The 16,451-nt window shown below is 41.1% G+C and overlaps 1 protein-coding gene across 1 annotated transcript in view; it reads left to right on the top strand.

The window, feature by feature from the left end:
* Positions 1-4,235: 4,235 nt before the first annotated feature.
* Atp10d (ATPase phospholipid transporting 10D (putative)) overlaps positions 4,236-16,451 on the top strand; it is an 89,982-nt gene continuing 77,766 nt past the window's right edge. The window contains exon 1 of the mRNA XM_048414828.3: positions 4,236-4,686. The gene's annotated coding sequence lies outside the window, so the exon portion shown is untranslated. The remainder of the gene's footprint in view (positions 4,687-16,451) is intronic.

Genomic DNA, 16,451 nt, shown 5'->3' with positions numbered 1-16,451 from the left:
TAATTATTAAATTTCATTATTGAATTGCTACACATGAAAAGAAATCACACACCAAATTTAACCAGACCCAAAGACTATATGGCTCAATGAACTTTTATTCTGGTACAGATAGAATGACCATTCAGAATAGACGTTATATATATTTACATTGAATTTTATACTTTCACTATCAAAAATATTTTTATACATTTTTTATTTTTAATTCTCCACCCTAAAAAGTGAAGAATCCATGAGAGAGTTAGAATTTCAGTTATTTTTATATCCTCTTTCAGAACTCATTGTTATTACCTGCATCTACCCCTCTTCATCCCATAATATTTAGCCTGTCTTGTTCTTTTTCTCTACATGTTATACTATACCTACATTTATATTTGTTTACATGCATGAATATATTACTGGCTAGATACAGCATATGAGCAAGAGCATGGCTTTTTCTTATGTAGTCTTGCATAATATTATGCATTCTAAATCCACACATTTTCCAAAAAATGTTATTCCATTTTTTTCTTTAGCACTGAGTAGTTCTATCTCTGTCTCTGTCCTCTGTCTCTGTCTGTCTGTCTGTCTGTCTCTGTCTCTCTCTCGCACACACACACACACACACACACACACACACACAGAGAGAGAGAGAGAGAGAGAGAAAGAGAGAGAGAGATGCAAATTTTCATTATTCATTCATCTGTTGATGAACAACTATGTTGATTTCAATTCTTTGCCATAATGAATAAGGCAGCAATTAACATGGGTGTATAAAAATATTTCTGTGATAGGAATGGTATGCTCTGGGTATATATTCAGGAGAGAAATAGGTAGGACATATGCTTGTTCTATTTTAAAATTTTTGATAAATTTCCAAACTTTTCTCCATAATGGTTGTGTTAATTTGTGCCCCTACCACCAGTGATCAAGAGTTTCTTTCTTTTCACACACTTTTTCACGTTTAGTTTCAGATTTCTTTTTTAATAATTTATTTTATTTTTCTTTTATGTGCATTGGTGTTTTGCCTGCATGTATGTCTGTGTGAGAGTGTCAGATCTTAGAGTCATAGACAGCTGTTAGCTGCCATGTGACTGCTGGGAATTGAACTCAGATCCCCTGGAAGAGCACTCAGTGCTCTTAACCACCGAGTTTCCCCAGCACCCCACGTTCAGATTTCTTAATATTAACCATTCTGACTGGGTGAGGTAGTATCTTAAAATAGTTTTAAAGGCATCACTTAGTTCTGATCCAATTAGGAAAGGCTCCATTCTCTGCCTTTGGGTTCTGCACAGTTGCAATGCTCTGCCAGTCTCCCCAAATGATTCAGTCAGGTCTGAGAGTTCTGTACCCACAAGCTGAAAATGTAAGAGAGAGAGCCATGGTTCTATGGCTCCTGCTCACAGTCTTGGGCACTTTGCGACATCTCCTACCTTGGACCTCTCATCTCTGAGTGAAGAATGACCTCAGAGGACTGTAGAGAGTATTTTATCAAATAAGTGAGAGACTGCTGAGAACTATGGATAACCTGGGAGAGTAGCCCATGAGCACTCAGAAGGTGGCAAAGGTGAAAAACGGAGAAGGAAAAAATTCCTGTGACGCAGTACTAAACACAATTAGGAAATATAACATGTTTAATAAAGAAGGCTTACGTATGGCTTATTAAAACCAGAGCTCTTCCTCCCCCACTTCTGAAAGCTACAGATTGTTCCAATCTGTGCATGAGTCATGCCCTCTCAACAAGTCCAGAGGAAAAAAAGTGCTTCATCATCTATACGGAAAATCAGCCCCTCTATAGTCTGTGCAAAGTACTTTGAAGGAAATAAAAACATGCTTACCTTAAAATGATAGAGCAAAGAAAGAAAAAAAAACCTTCTTTTTCACACAAACATGGACAGGAAGTATCTTACTAATCATGTGAAGAAAAGTATAGCTTTATAATTTTTTCTGATAATTCTTAGTCAACTGATGCTTTATTAATTCTTGAGCATGACCAAGGAAATGTGAGACAATACAACCAGTAAATTGATGGCTGTCATTTCAAAGCAGCTGCTATGTCTTTACTTAGTGATAAGCACGTTGGCTACCTGACTTTATATAACCATAAAACACTCGCTGGATTCGCTTACTGACGGTGCTCCGTGCTCATATGCTGAAGGCTTTTCATGACTAAGATTTAGATTCAAGTCAGACATAGACAACAAACTCTCGTGTCACCAACAATTTATTATCAAACTACTAGTGTTGAGAGGTTAAATAATTTCCCATGAGGGAAAGATGGAATTTTCTTTAATCTGTATTATATACTGTGAACACGAGTTTTTCAAGTCCTCATGAGAAACACACTAAAATGGAATGTTATCTGAAACGTAAGAAAGTAAACATTATTTCAGTAATAGCTCCATTGATTGGCACATTTAAATGAATAAGTTAAGAACTTCACATATTTTTTTAAAAATGAAAAACATCAGGTAAAAAAATACCAATGCTCAGAAAAGCTTTTAAGAAATAATAACAGCAATCAAGTCCCTGCTAATCCAGATCATGAGACTCAGGGCAACCTATCAACGTTAACAGTGGCTATTTGCAATAACCACTATTTGTAAATATTAATTTTATATTTTTGATTCCACATATTTGAACCACAGAAGGGAAACCAATTCCTTTATTTGGGTTGCATAATACAGACACAAATAAAAAGCTAGTGATCTGACGTCATCACTCCTCTCTCTTTCCGGAGTGAGCAGTTCTGAAGTGGATTTTGCAGTATATTTTTTTGTACTTATATTGAAATATACAAACATATCAGATAAGTTATATTACAGTTTCCCATTATTCAGCAACTGCATCTTTGAACTTATGAATGTAATGTGGATGTTTTCTTTAAGTTATCACTTCACATCTTAAGGATGATTCTCAATCTTGGACGTGAATTAGAATTCTCTGACAAGAGCCGGGACTACAAGAGCCCCACCCCCAGGGATTCTGGTTCAGTTGGCCTGGGCGGGGCCTTAACTTCCAACTCTCATCAGCTCTGATGTGTAGCTAGTTAGAACCACTCACTTTAAGCATTTCCAAACAGGCTGCAAATGCCCGCAGTATGCCTGAGCTGTCCTGGTCGGCACCTTCTCCAAAAGGCCTCTCTGCTACTTCCCTGCCAGAAATGGGGGTGGAGAGGGGTGGGAGGTGCAGGAAAGGCGGGGAGGCAAAGCTGAAGTTTTAAATGTTAGCAGATAATGAACTAACAAGAATTTAAACAGAACAAACAAACAACAACGACAAAACAATCCACTTATCCTGTCAGAAATAGTAATATGCCTGCAAAAGACTTAGTAGGGCCAGGAGCTTCAGAAGCCCGGAGTTGACTAAATCCTGGAGCTTTGCCCTTGCCTGCAGATGGAGGCTCCACAGGAAGCCACACCCAGACCTTCCTCTTTCCAGACTGGCACCTCCCAGGAGGGTGCAAAAACTCGTTTGGCGTCTCAGTTTGGGATGGCTGCCGAGCCGCCCCAGCCAGCTCCTTTGCTTTGTCCTGGTGAGAGGCCCTACCTTGATCAATTAGTTCTCTCGCTTTTGATGTGCCTTCGAGAAGCACTTGAGGGACTGGAGCCGGACTCACACGATTGCAGCAGAGCCGAGGAGTTCTAATCCGCTTCTTACATTGTTACAGTGGAGTAACCGACAGTTGAATTTGGGTTTTGTTTTGAGTTATTTTAAATGTTCTGTTTCTTTAAATGACTTTTCACTCCCTTCCCTTCCCCTACACTTCCAAACCCACCCTTTTCACGCTCAACTCCCAACTCAGCCGACTCTAACTTTTCGAATCCCCAGTCCAGTTTGTGCCTTCCTACTTTTCTTGGAGCGGGACCTGCCCCTGAGCATGGTTGACGAACCCTCTTGCCGTCTTGAAGCACTGGGGCAAACGTTTTGAGAGAACCGATTGATAGGTTCTTTTTTTTTTTTTTAAATTGGAGACTAAAATTGAAGAAACGAAAAGCATAGGCAAAAGGAAAAAGAAGAATGCGTGAGGTTAAAGCAGACAGACCCTGGCAGATATAAGATATAAAACCACATTATCCTGAGTAGAGGAGGAAGGGAAAGAGAAAGAGAAAGAAGCCGAAATCAGAACTGTGTGTGTGTATTTTTTTAATAAAATAATTGTTAGTCGCACATCTTTAACATTACACTTTTAGATTTTAATGTCTTTACCCTCCAAAACAGAACCGCTAGATGTTTCAAGTTTCGGTAAAACAGAGCATTGTCCAGCCAAAATCACAGTGATGTAAGAACTCGCCGGACGGCCTGCAAACTGCGGTGAGAGTGACCATCAGACTGGGTCACTGGGACATCTGGGCGGGGTGCGGCCTCTGCTGGGTCAAACAGCTGGAGCCAGGGGCGCCGCCGCTGCAAGGCCCCGCCCCTTACGTCACGGGGGCGGGACCGCGGGAGATCGGCGTTCCGCGGAAGCTAGGTCAGCCCGGAGCCCGGGAGGCCTGGAGGAGGCAGAGACTCCTGCTCCGCCGGCTCCTGGCGCCCGCGCTCCTCACGCGGAGTTGGGCAGCCGAGAAATCGGTTTTGTTCTGCTTCGCAAAGACGAATGGCTGGCTTGGAAGCATAACTCACCCCGCCCTTTGGATCCCGGCTCGGTTCTCTTCTGGCACCTTGGGATCCGTGGTGACCATGCTGTGATGAGCGCCCAGGGAGGGACAGGTAAGAGAGACGCGGCTGAGCCGCCCCCGCCCGGCCTCGGCTCACTCTCAGCCCAGCTGTGCCCCGGGCTAGTGACAGCTTTTCTGCCACTTCTGGTGCGAGACGGGACTTGAAAATGGAGAAGCGATCACACCATTTCAGTTATTTGATTTCTACCTCTTTTGTAAAAGATGAACTGCACACACTTGCGCCTTCACACAGGCTTGCACAAACGTTTGTTGTCCCGTTTCGAAATCCAGTAGTTTAAGGCAGCTTTGACTGTCTGCGCGCCTGCCCCTGGTAAATGAAACTGTTGGTGCGTTCTTGCAGCGAATAAACCGCAGGTTGATCCCTAGGGAGGAAAAGGTATTTGTGTGTTTGTGTTGGAACTTGTTGTGAAACTGTTTTGAACGGAATGCTGAAAATAATTAAATAAAAGGATGTCCGCATTCTTTCCTGAGTACTCTGACTTTGAAGAACTTAGTTGTCCTTGGGGGGCACGCTTTATGTGACATCATAAAACTTGTTTTATTTCACCGCGTCAGTAGGGAAAGATGTGGGCTAGTCGATACATTCCTCCAACCTGGGAAATCAGAAGGTTGGTTTGGGACTATGTGCCTTTAGAATAAATGTATTCAAAGTATGCTCATTTGACAGGACAGGACAACTAAAATTCCCCCTAGCTTTGTTTCAAGACAGCTGTTGCTGCTGTTGCTGTGAGAGAAGACAATTCTATTGGCTCAAAGCAAACCTCTATCTAACTCCAGTCGATCTTCAAAGACGTTCAAAAGAAGATAGGAGGGCTCATTCTGGCCAGTGTTTCTGTATCCACGTTTAAAGTGTGCTAGGCCGTGCTTTAAAAAACAAAACCAAACCTCTTGCTTTCTTCAGAGTAAAAATGAGGCTCGTGAGCTTTGTAGCAGAATGGTTCAGTGTATTCTGTGTAGCAGAATGTAGTTCAGTGTCCTGCATACGCCCCAACTGCAGTCCATCCTCAAAGATAATAAGGAATTCTTACAGATTTTTATTCTCATTCAGATGTACCTTATAGCGCGCTACCCTAATAGCTTGTGTGTATCAGAATGAGATCAAACTGTTGAATGAAGTTAATAGAGAAAAGAGAAGAACTTTTTAACTATCAATTTATTTAACCTAACATGTGTGGTGTGGGGAAAAATGGAAAATTCAGCAATCTGAAACAGGATGTGGGGGAATGTTTGACCTTCCTGTAACAAAAACTGAATGTTTCTCATCCTTGGTGATTAAAATAAATAACCGATAGGATGTTATTTATTTTCAGTTAATGGAAGGAAAATGCTTAGGATTTGGCTATAGCTTATTATAGGATTGATGACTCTGTTGGGCAGCCTTAATTCTCGTATCAATTTTTAAAGAATTTAAAACAATGCTCACACATTAAAGCCTTTCTTCCATGTTTGACCTACTGTTTAAGTAAGGTGGAAATCCCCTCCCATGACACTTTTTTTTAATACCACAAGCAACATCATTGGGGGGCCGTGAAGAACACATCAGTGAGGACACACATAACAGGTCATCAGTGCCTAAGCAGGGAGAGCTTCCTCCCTCGGGAACCTTGTGCTGGACACAGTCCCCGCACATGGTTCACAGATACAGTCCAGAGTAGCTTTCCTGGATCCCCACACACTCAGCACCCAGTCTAGCTCAGAAATGACGATGCTTAGCCTGTGCTGAATATAATAAGGGGGGTTGTGGGCACTCTGCAAGAGTGAGCTGAGATACCACCTACATGGTCTACATTCTCAGACAAATTTCTTTTATTAAGAGAGTGATTGTGTTTTTCCTGACAACTAAGATATATTTACTAATCTGAAAAGTACAAATTAATGCCACAAAATCAAATCTGTGACATTATTACCTATAATCTCTCTTTCTAACATAAGAGCTACTGACATTTGGATTATTTCTCATCAATAAATTAGTTTTTGTATAGTTTTAATTCTAGAAGTAAGATACCATTTCGCAACTGTTTACATTTTTCCTGTCAAGGACATACTTCATATCACTTGCTTTGACTTGTCTTCCCCAGTTTGTGTGCAAACACGGAGATTTATTACTATGATGAAATTATTTTAAATTATTGGGATGTTTATACACATACCCAAACTTAGAAATTTCATTTTTTTTCTTTCTGAACTGTCCACTTATGTCTACTTTCTTCAGATTTATTTATTTTATTATTTCATGTGAATGAATGTTTTACCTGTATGTATGCATGTGAACCATGTGCTTGTCTGAGGACAGAGGAGGTCCTCAGATCCTCTGGGACTGGAGTTAAGGTTGAGTGCCACCATGTGGGTCCTAGGATTTGAACCCAGGTCCTCTATAAGAGCAAAGAACTTAGACACTGAGCTTATTCTCCAGCCCTACACCTACTTTTCACTGAAGATCATTCTTATGGGTTTTAAATCTACCACTGTCTTATAGGTTGCTATAGCAAATTAGTATAAACTGTATAGTTTGTTTAGAGAAAAGCACAGAGAGTCACTTCTTAACGTTCAAGAGACTAGGAGATTCGGGATCATAATGCTGATAGCTAAAGAGGTACTTGTGTTGTATGTAGGAGGTCGCTTCTTTGTTACTGGCTGCTCAGACTTGAAAGAGCCACTCAGAAACTATATTATTTAAATCACTGCTTGGCCAATCACTTAAGTGATTTCTAGCTAGCTCTTATATCTTTGGTTAACCCATTTCTATTAATCTCTGTATCACCGTGTGGCTGTAACTTACCAGGCAAAGTTTCATTTGGCATCCAGCATCTGTCCCCAGTGGGGCTACATGGCTTCTCCTTGACCCTAACTATTTTCTCTTTTATATATATATCTTCCAGCCTGGTTATATTCTGTTAAGCCATCGGCCAAAAGCACCTTCTTTATTCATGAGCCAATAAAAGCAACACATATACAAACGGACTTCCCACACCAAACTTGTTTCTCCTGAGCCAGGCTGTGAGGGAGTATGGTAGTCCCAATGCCCAGTTGGACATGTATGGGTTTGCCAGCTTCATTTGGTCCTGATCGATATGAATGAGTCAAGGAAAGAGAAGTGTGAGGTATTGGCACTGTACAAATAGAGTAATGGTAACAGGCAGAAGACAGGTGAGCAGACAGTGCAGAACTCGCTCAGGGAAAAAACGGTATGGTTCACAGTGAGTCGAGATACTCTTCTTGACAGACACATGTGCTGTACTCATCACAAGGAATCCTGAGAGATGCCTTGGGAAGTGTTCCCTTCCATTAATACTCATTGGAAAACTAATCTGAAGCTCATTGCCCCATTTTCCTGGAAAATTCCTTTCCTTTTGTCCCATTCCAGTGTCTCTTACAGTTCTTGTGAGAAAAATCTAAATTTTTGTCTCAACACTTAAAACTTCACCAGTCCTCATGTAGATCACCGTTTTCAAGGCCCATCACTCCCTGATATGTGCTGGAGACTCCGGCTGGATGGAACTGCTCAAAGTCACCAAAACGTTTCCCACCTCCCTCCTTTTATGACACTGCCTTTTCAAAGTCCAAGGTTCCCTCCCTTCAGAGTTCTAAGCTGCTGTCAAGGCTCACTTAAAATGCTCGTTTCTGGGAAGTCTTTCTTCTCTCTTTCCATCCTCAGACCTCATACAGTGATTTTATTTTTAATGGGACTTTTTGTTTACCTAAATTCACACACTGTGTGATTGCCTTTCTTTGATCTTTAAGATTTGAATTGGCTATTTTCATCACGTGTTAGAGCTTTTTTATTCACCCCCAATGTGGTACCTAGGACAAGGTCAAGTCAATAAACCAGAGTAAGGGGATATTTTTGTCTGTCTGATTTGTGGCCTGGTTGGTTTCTGGCTTATAGTGGGAGCATAGAGAGAAATCACTTTAATGAATGATTAAATGACCTTGGTCTAGACACAGTGGGGTATGTAGTCATTGGAAAACCTTGGGGATAGATATTTCATTTGAGAGACTTGGAAAGCAAGACTCAGAAAGGTGAGCACTTGTAATAAGTGACCAGTTGTGAAGCTGTTGGCAGAGCTTGTGCTCCTTCATGCAGATGCATTTGCTGCTATTTGAACATAGCTGATTACAGTATCAGTATTGATTCAAGGTCGATGTGTTGACTCTTAGGTCTCCATTTTATAATCCCATGAAGTTGACTGACCTTTTCTTCTTCTAACATGTGTAGATACCCAATGCAGCTTTTCTCTTTCAGAGTCTCCCCTTAGAGTAAACTTTTCTTTTATTCACATCAGTTCTTAACATCACACTGCCTCTAGTATTTGGTAATGGGAGGAGAACAACAGAAGTGGTCAGACTCTGAAATAAGTATTAGACATATGTAAACAGAAGTCCCAAATAAACACACAGAGGCTTATATTGATTATAAACTGTTTGACCTCAGTTAAGCTCAGGCTTATTACTAATTAGCTCTTACAACTTAAATGAACCCCCAATTCTTACCTATATTTAGACTCATGGCTTGATACCTTTTCTCAGTAAGGCATTCTCACTTTTTTTCCTCTGCATCTGGCTGGCGACTGCATCTCTGCCTTTCCTCTTCCCAGAATTCCCCTAGTGTGGTTGCCCCGCCAATACTTCCTTCCTGACTATTGGCCAATCAACATTTTATTAAACCAATACAAGTGACAAATATTTACAGTGTACAAGAGCATTTTTCCACAGCAAACATACATAACACATATAATAAAAGAGGGGGTCTGTAAAATAAACCACAGCTTGGGAAGACATGACTTTGTTCAATCACCAAAGAAGGCTTGATACTTCTAGTTCTATGCCATCCAATTTATTGTTCTTATTGACTTCCTTTTTGTTGTGGTAATAAATTGACCCATTTATTGTAGACCAGGGATGGCAGCATTACTGGTCTTTCAGTTCCTTTGGTTTCCTGGTGGCACATTTGACTGTGATAGCAGAGGTGATATGGTAGATTCATGCCTACCACCCGTTGCTTTCATGTAGAAGCAGTGCCATTACCTGTGTTCCATCTCTTTATTTTGGCCTTGTAATAGTAGAAGCAGCTACACTTGACCTGCTGTCTGGTTTTGATTTTCTTCATCATTTTTTTGAAGGAGGCATGGCAGCAGGTTCCATATTTACCAATGATTCTGAACTTCTTGGTGCATGTTACCTGTCACTGTGGCCTAGACTCAGGCTCCAGAGCTTGCTGACTTCTGTTTTGTACCATGTACAGTTAGGTCTGTCTGTTATTGGTGTTACATGCCATATTTGTCATGCTTAGCTAATGGACCTCAGAGACAATTGGACGATGTATGCTGAGACAGCTTAAATAATTGGCATATATAATCCAATCTTCAACAACAGTGTGTCATGTGTTGAAGTCAGTTTTAGTCATTGAGAAAGAGTGCTTATCCATGGGATATTTATAGCGGACTTCAAGTCGGCAGATAACCTCCAAAACCAAATCATTAGGTCTTAGGAATTAAGGTTTTCATCCACTGTACTGAAATGTATAATTCAACCAAATCTATAGTTCAACCAAAATAAGTGAAGGAACGCCTGTCTTCTTCATTGTATGTCCAGAAATGTCATTTGCCTTAAGGAATATGTTTCAAAATTTGAGTCTTGATGTGCTTATTTGATTCATATGTAATAAATATATGATATCTATTTATATATAAATAGGTAAATATATAAATATGTAGGTAAGGGTAATAATTTGTGAAAGATCTTTAGAAAATATTTGGTGTTATATATTGTTATGACATCTAATTTTCAAGTGTCTATTGGTTTTTAGAAGCTTAATACTTCCATTTTTGGCTATGAAAAAACCTCATCTTCCTTATTTATTATATTTTTCTTTCATCATTCCTCAGATTATTTTTCTTTGCTCTAAATATTGTTATGTTTACTCATACAAAAATAATGAATGAGAATGAGTAGCTGCATTAGAAACAGCACTGGCCAATACTTTGGGAGGAAGATAGAAACTGTAATTAAAACTTTTCATAGAAGACTTGAATTGCCAGGTTATAGTTTTCAGTGTCGTCCCTAGACCTGGGCCATTGGTATTGGTTGAGCTTGTTAGAAATGCGGTTTCTTAGCCCCTACTGAAGACCTCCTGAGTTGAAAACAGGACAGTCTGTACCTGGCAGGGCAAAAGACTGAGCCAATATTTTACTCAGCACTTCCTGAGAATCAGAGAACCAGTTTAGTGAAGAGCCTCAGATAAGCAGGCCAGCATATTTTCTGGGCTTTGAGAGACAGGCCTGTGAGTCTCGGAGTTGGTGAAGCCTTGCTCAGGTCGGAGTGTGTATGCTGACAGTGTGTGTGTGTGAGGAGTGTTTAGGAACTCAGAGCGCACAAAAGCTAGCAACTGCAGCTTCTTCCTTTAGGGTGTTTACAGCCTGAGGCCTCTGGCCTACAGAGACCTCTTCCTGAGCCGGCTTCAACTTCACTCCTCCCACTGGGCTGAGATGTGACTGTGTAGTTGGTGCCACACCATCAGGGTATACATGATCACCTGAGCCCAGCTTTTTTGTGTGCATGTCCATCTTTTCTTCATTCCCTCACTGCCCCTAGTTAGACCAAGGTGCCAAGCCTTGCAGGCTGCAGCACTAATACCTTTGTGTTTCCTCTGAGATGATTGAAAACATTACTAATCTAAGACCCCCAAATTTATAAATCAAATATATAAAGCACAATGTCTAATCCCTAAAGATCATGTTGGCTAGTTTTATGTCATTTGTTTTCTGACAGAAGATCCCAGTTTCAAACAGAAGTAAACTCAATGTCACTGTGCTTGATAATAAGAAGTCCTTTTAAAGTAGAATTTAGCATATAAGCTTCTTCTATGGTAATCTGGTATAAAGCTGGGCGTTGACATAGACACTGTAGTAGAGGACCTGAGTATGAACGCTATCCTTTACTACCATGGCAGTGCGCTTGTTATACACTTTATGAGATTTTTCTTAAAAGGGAAAAGAAAACAAAAACTCAATCGGTTAGTACCTTTAATACCAACACTCGGGAGGCAGAAGCAGGCAGATCTCTAAGTTCGAGGCCAGCCTGGTCTACCGAGTGAGTACTACTACAGCCGGGGATATACAGAGAAACCCTGTGTCAAAAACCAGAAAACAAAACAAAGCAATAACAATAAAACTATCCCCTTCTAAAATAACCCAAAACTTAAAGTATTGCATCTACCCCCACCCCCAGTCCCAATAGTTTAAATGTAGAAGCATTTTATTAACTTCTGGCTGTCCAGTGTTTCATCATATGTAGGCTTCAAAATGACAAGAGGCATTATACTTAGAATTAGAGTTAATTTTGGTCTTTAAAGATAAAAATGAAGGTCTCTTTCATAATTCTGGAATAAACATGGTAAAAACAGGTTTTCATAAGGAAGACACTTAAAAATCAAACTCCATTATAATACCTCAAAGTTAACCAGTCTTAACATTTTCAAAATATTTTATTGTAGATCTTATATAGTGTATCAACTTCTGTGTGTTTTAAGGTTCTTTTCCAAAATATTTTCCTCATTTAAATCATAAATGAATAATTTGTGATATAGACTTTCATAAGAGATGATCTCTAAAGCAGATTAGTATGATGCTAATAGAACCTTTTAGGATGGAATTCAGTGAGATGGGTCCCATAAATGAGCTCCAACTTTAAATGGTTCATGTCTAAATAAAGCTAATTTTGTTGTGCCGTATTCGCATAAACTTCCAGCAGTCATAGTAAGCCTCTTATCCAAGATGACTTAAATAATCGATGGCGTTACTCATAAAGAAAGTCATACCTAGGAATAATAAGAGTTCACTTAGATATACAGTAGCTGGGGTGTGACCGGATGTGAGCAGCTGTTTACTTGCTTTGTGATGCTGGGTAAAGTGAGTCTCTCTGAACCTCATTTTTCTCAACTTTAAGATGAAATATTTTGTTGGATATTTAAAGTTATTTTCACCTGTAAGTATTGAGTTTTTGTGTGTGCGTGCGTGTGTGTGTGCATGCATGTGAGTTTATGTGCATCACGTGCATGCAAGCTCCTGTGGAGGATAGAAGTGGGTGTTGAATCCCTGGAACTGGAGTTTCAGGGGTGTTGAGTGCCAGATGAAGGTGATAGCTCTGGAAATCAAACCCAGGTTCTTTGCAAGAGCAGTCAGTGCTCTTAACTATTGAGCCATCTCTCCAGCCCTAAGCCTTATGGTCTTTAAATTGCTTTTCCTGAATAGCAGACATGTCAATCTTTAACAATTAATAAGCATTCCCATTATAGTATAACTAGCATTTACTGGTCTTTTATATTCAGATACCTTGCGTTCTTATGAACTCCTAAGAACAACCTACCTACACAGTGGGTAATATTGCCAGTTATCTTTTATGGAGAAACTGAGAGTTCTAAGAAATTCTGCTGGGGCTGAGTGACGGAGTTTGAATTTGAACAATTAATCAGTTTTAAGTGATAAAAAAAAAATACTATCCACTGGGTGGTGGTGGCTCACGCCTTTAATTCCAGCACTTGGGAGGCAGAGGCAGGCAGATCTCTGTGAGTTCGAGGCCAGCCTGGTCTACAAGAGCTAGTTCCAGGACAGGCTCCAAAGCTACAGAGAAACCCTGTCTCAAACAAAACAAAACAAAACAACAACAACAACAAAACCCTATCCTTCCCATCCTGTCACTTATCCCGCTGTTAAGCTTGCTTTGATCCTGCGTTTCTCAGCAGCATTCTTGATCTGGGGTCCCACGGGGAACCATTTTGGGTGCTGTAGGATATTTAACAGCCTCCCTTGTCGATCATATCCATGACCAAAAGTGTCTTTAGATATTGCCTACCTGGCCCCTTCTACATAATCAGTAGTCTAAAGCTGAACAGAACTGCCTCCTCTGGCAAAGGCGAGATGGCTTTAAGCCATTTTGAGGATAAAGACCAAATTGACCAAACAGATCTCTGGCAAAGGACCTACCTGCTCATTCATTCAATGCTTGTCATAACTGATCAGCATTCATCCTTTTAAAGTTTGTTTTGTTTGGAGAGAACTATTGCTAAAATGCATAATATAATCCCTAGAACCTGACAGACAGTAGTTAATGTATTTAAAAATAATCCTTGGGTCCTTGCTCTGTGCTGGCCTTGCTCCGCTACCGTTAGAACAGTAAATGAGATGGCCATGTAGGGATGTTGATTTAGACAACGTTAGCTCATTGCTCTTTATCTTCCTAATACTAATTTCAAGACTGTCTTTGCAACCACAGTCTAGGGTGTTTACCACAGTTTACGCTTGTACACACACACACACACACACACACACACACACACACTTGTCTCATGAAACAGAGTCTGCTCCCCCTTTAGTGTGCACGAGGAAAGAAAGACCAGCAGGAGACTTGCATTCTGCCAGTTTAACAAGATCCTTCGGTTCTAATGTTCAAAGTGAACACTTCTCTGTGCTTGCTTCCTTTCAGAACTTGTTTATTTATTTATTGCTTGGTGTTTTAATGTTCTGTTTTGCTCCGAAACCTGCCTGGCCCCTGCTTGTCTCATGGCAGCTACTCTCTGAGGTTTTGGTTAATGAGGGAACCTCCTGGGGCTCATGGCTGGTCCCTTTTCTAGACTGTGTACTCCTGCAGGCCAAAAATTACGGAGTTGGTGCCAGACATTGATTTCAGGGCCGGGAAGAGGACCTGGCTGCCCCATGTGAGGTTTTCAGTACCTATTTACTATCTGATGAGGACAGGAGGTATCTGAACAGCAGGCAATGATTGTATGAAGTCAAGCCAGTCTTGTTAGTTTTGATCTATGTTTCGGTCTTACACTTCTTGAAGGCCATAGAAGTCATGATGTACTTACATTTATTAACCTCTGTTTTGGAGTTAGAAGAGTGTCCTCTCTATAATGGCAGCCCTTTGGTGGGGGTGGAGTGGGGAAGGCTAGGAAACCATGTGTGCACATTGGTGGAGGTGGTGAATGCAGGACAACCCAGACACAGTTCTGATGGCACCGCTAGTACCTCAGCCCCCAGCACACTGGTGCTCAGCTCCCAGAGAAGAAAATGTACCGGGTGCCTTGTGAAATGCAGGAACGTGGAGTACGCGTTGCCTGGAGATTTCCATCCCAGGAGGAATTAATTTCTACTTTCTGCGATGTCTTAAGTGGCCTGAAAATATAGACTGCTCAGCAGAATGCCTTCCCTGAGAGCCGTAGAACAATGAGGTTTAAGTACTTCAGCTATTTTAAAAACTTGGTTCTATTTGTTTTATTTCATTTGCCATCCTGTTGTGTTTCATGATGAATGTCTACTTCGTGATTACATGCTACAGTTCTTAGTACAAATTCTTATGACTCTAGCCCTTGCAACAAAAGCTGTAGGGCAATACAGGATATGCTGATGCTAATGCCTCCAGTCTAGGGCCTCTAGGGCCGAGGGGACGAAGCAGCTCAAGGGGACTGTAGCTGCACTGTATATAGGAGGGGTGCCATTCACTCATCCATTCATTAGTTCAGTCCGCAAATATTCACGGAAGCTCTCTACTCGATCCTGTTCTTGGCTGTATTCATGAATGGAAAAACAGCAATTTCTACTCTGATGGGGGAAGGAAACTGGCAAAAGCTAAAATACTAAGAGAATTGTCATTTGTAGAAAATGACAGGAAAGTTCAATGAAAAGTAAAGCACACACTGAGCTTAATATGATGAAGATCATGCACAGACATTGTTCTTGCTACAATTAACATGGGAGCATTACAGTTTCCCATTGAGGAAATAGCCATAACTAACTCTGGTTATAGCAGAGCCATGGTCATGGAGATGGCCCTGGGGAAGGGGGTGGGGCTGGGAGGTAGGGGTGGAGCTGGGGGGTAGGTCCTGTAGGAGATGATGAGGTGTGATAAGTTCCAGATTATTTTTCAAGCTAACAGAATTGGCTGACCGAGTGGATGTGGGATATGAGGAAAAAGCCATACACTCAAGGAGAGCACGGAGGCTCTGATCTGTGCATCAGAAGGGTGTTGCAGCCACCGTCTGGGAAAAGGGATCTGTGGTGGAGGCTGGTCTGAACATAGTATAATTAACTTATACTTAGTCTATCATGTGTCTGTCTGGAGATGGGCTGCCTCCTCAGCAGCTCAGTGCGGGAGTCTGAGTTTTGGGAAGAATGTGTGGTTGAGAAGGTTGTCTGGGGGACCTCGTGAAAGCTCCCGCATGGCGGCTTTGCTTTCCTTGATAAAAGAAATACGATCAGGCACAAGAAGGATATTGGAGGATGGGAGATATTAGATATCAGAGGAGGAAGAAAAAAATGCCCGAAACAACTGTGCATGGAGGCGTGAGTTACTAGACTGGATTCTCTGATTGCAACCGTGCTGACCTGTGGTCTGTGGCTGTGAGTTTCAAACGGCTAATCTGGGATGGTCGCTTCCTTTCAGACCGTGGGCACTGAGACAGAATGCATACAAGTTTCGCTGTCACGGCTTAGAGCATAAGCAGAATGTGGGTTTTTCTGAGAAGGAAGAGAGCAAAGCAGGAGCAGGTGTAAAGAATACACACGAGAGGGGTAGGTGTTGGTCAAGGAGGAAAGAAAACCGTGTGAGAATGATGGGCAGCAGAAAGGTGCTTGACCTGATAGTGATGGGCGCAGCACTAGGTAAAGGAGTCTTGCGTAAAGTAACATTTGTGTCAAGGTAAATTGTATTTCTATATGTTGGACCCTATTTCAAATACCTGTGAAAAATCTTCTATTGACCACATCTGATGTTTCCGAAATTAGCAAATACAAATGTTTA

The sequence above is a fragment of the Myodes glareolus genome, chromosome 8, assembly GCF_982192425.1.
Source record: "Myodes glareolus chromosome 8, mMyoGla1.1, whole genome shotgun sequence".
NCBI lineage: Eukaryota > Metazoa > Chordata > Mammalia > Rodentia > Cricetidae > Myodes > Myodes glareolus.
The sequence above is the reverse complement of the archived record's forward strand: the minus strand, read 5'-3'. Positions and strand labels throughout refer to the sequence as shown.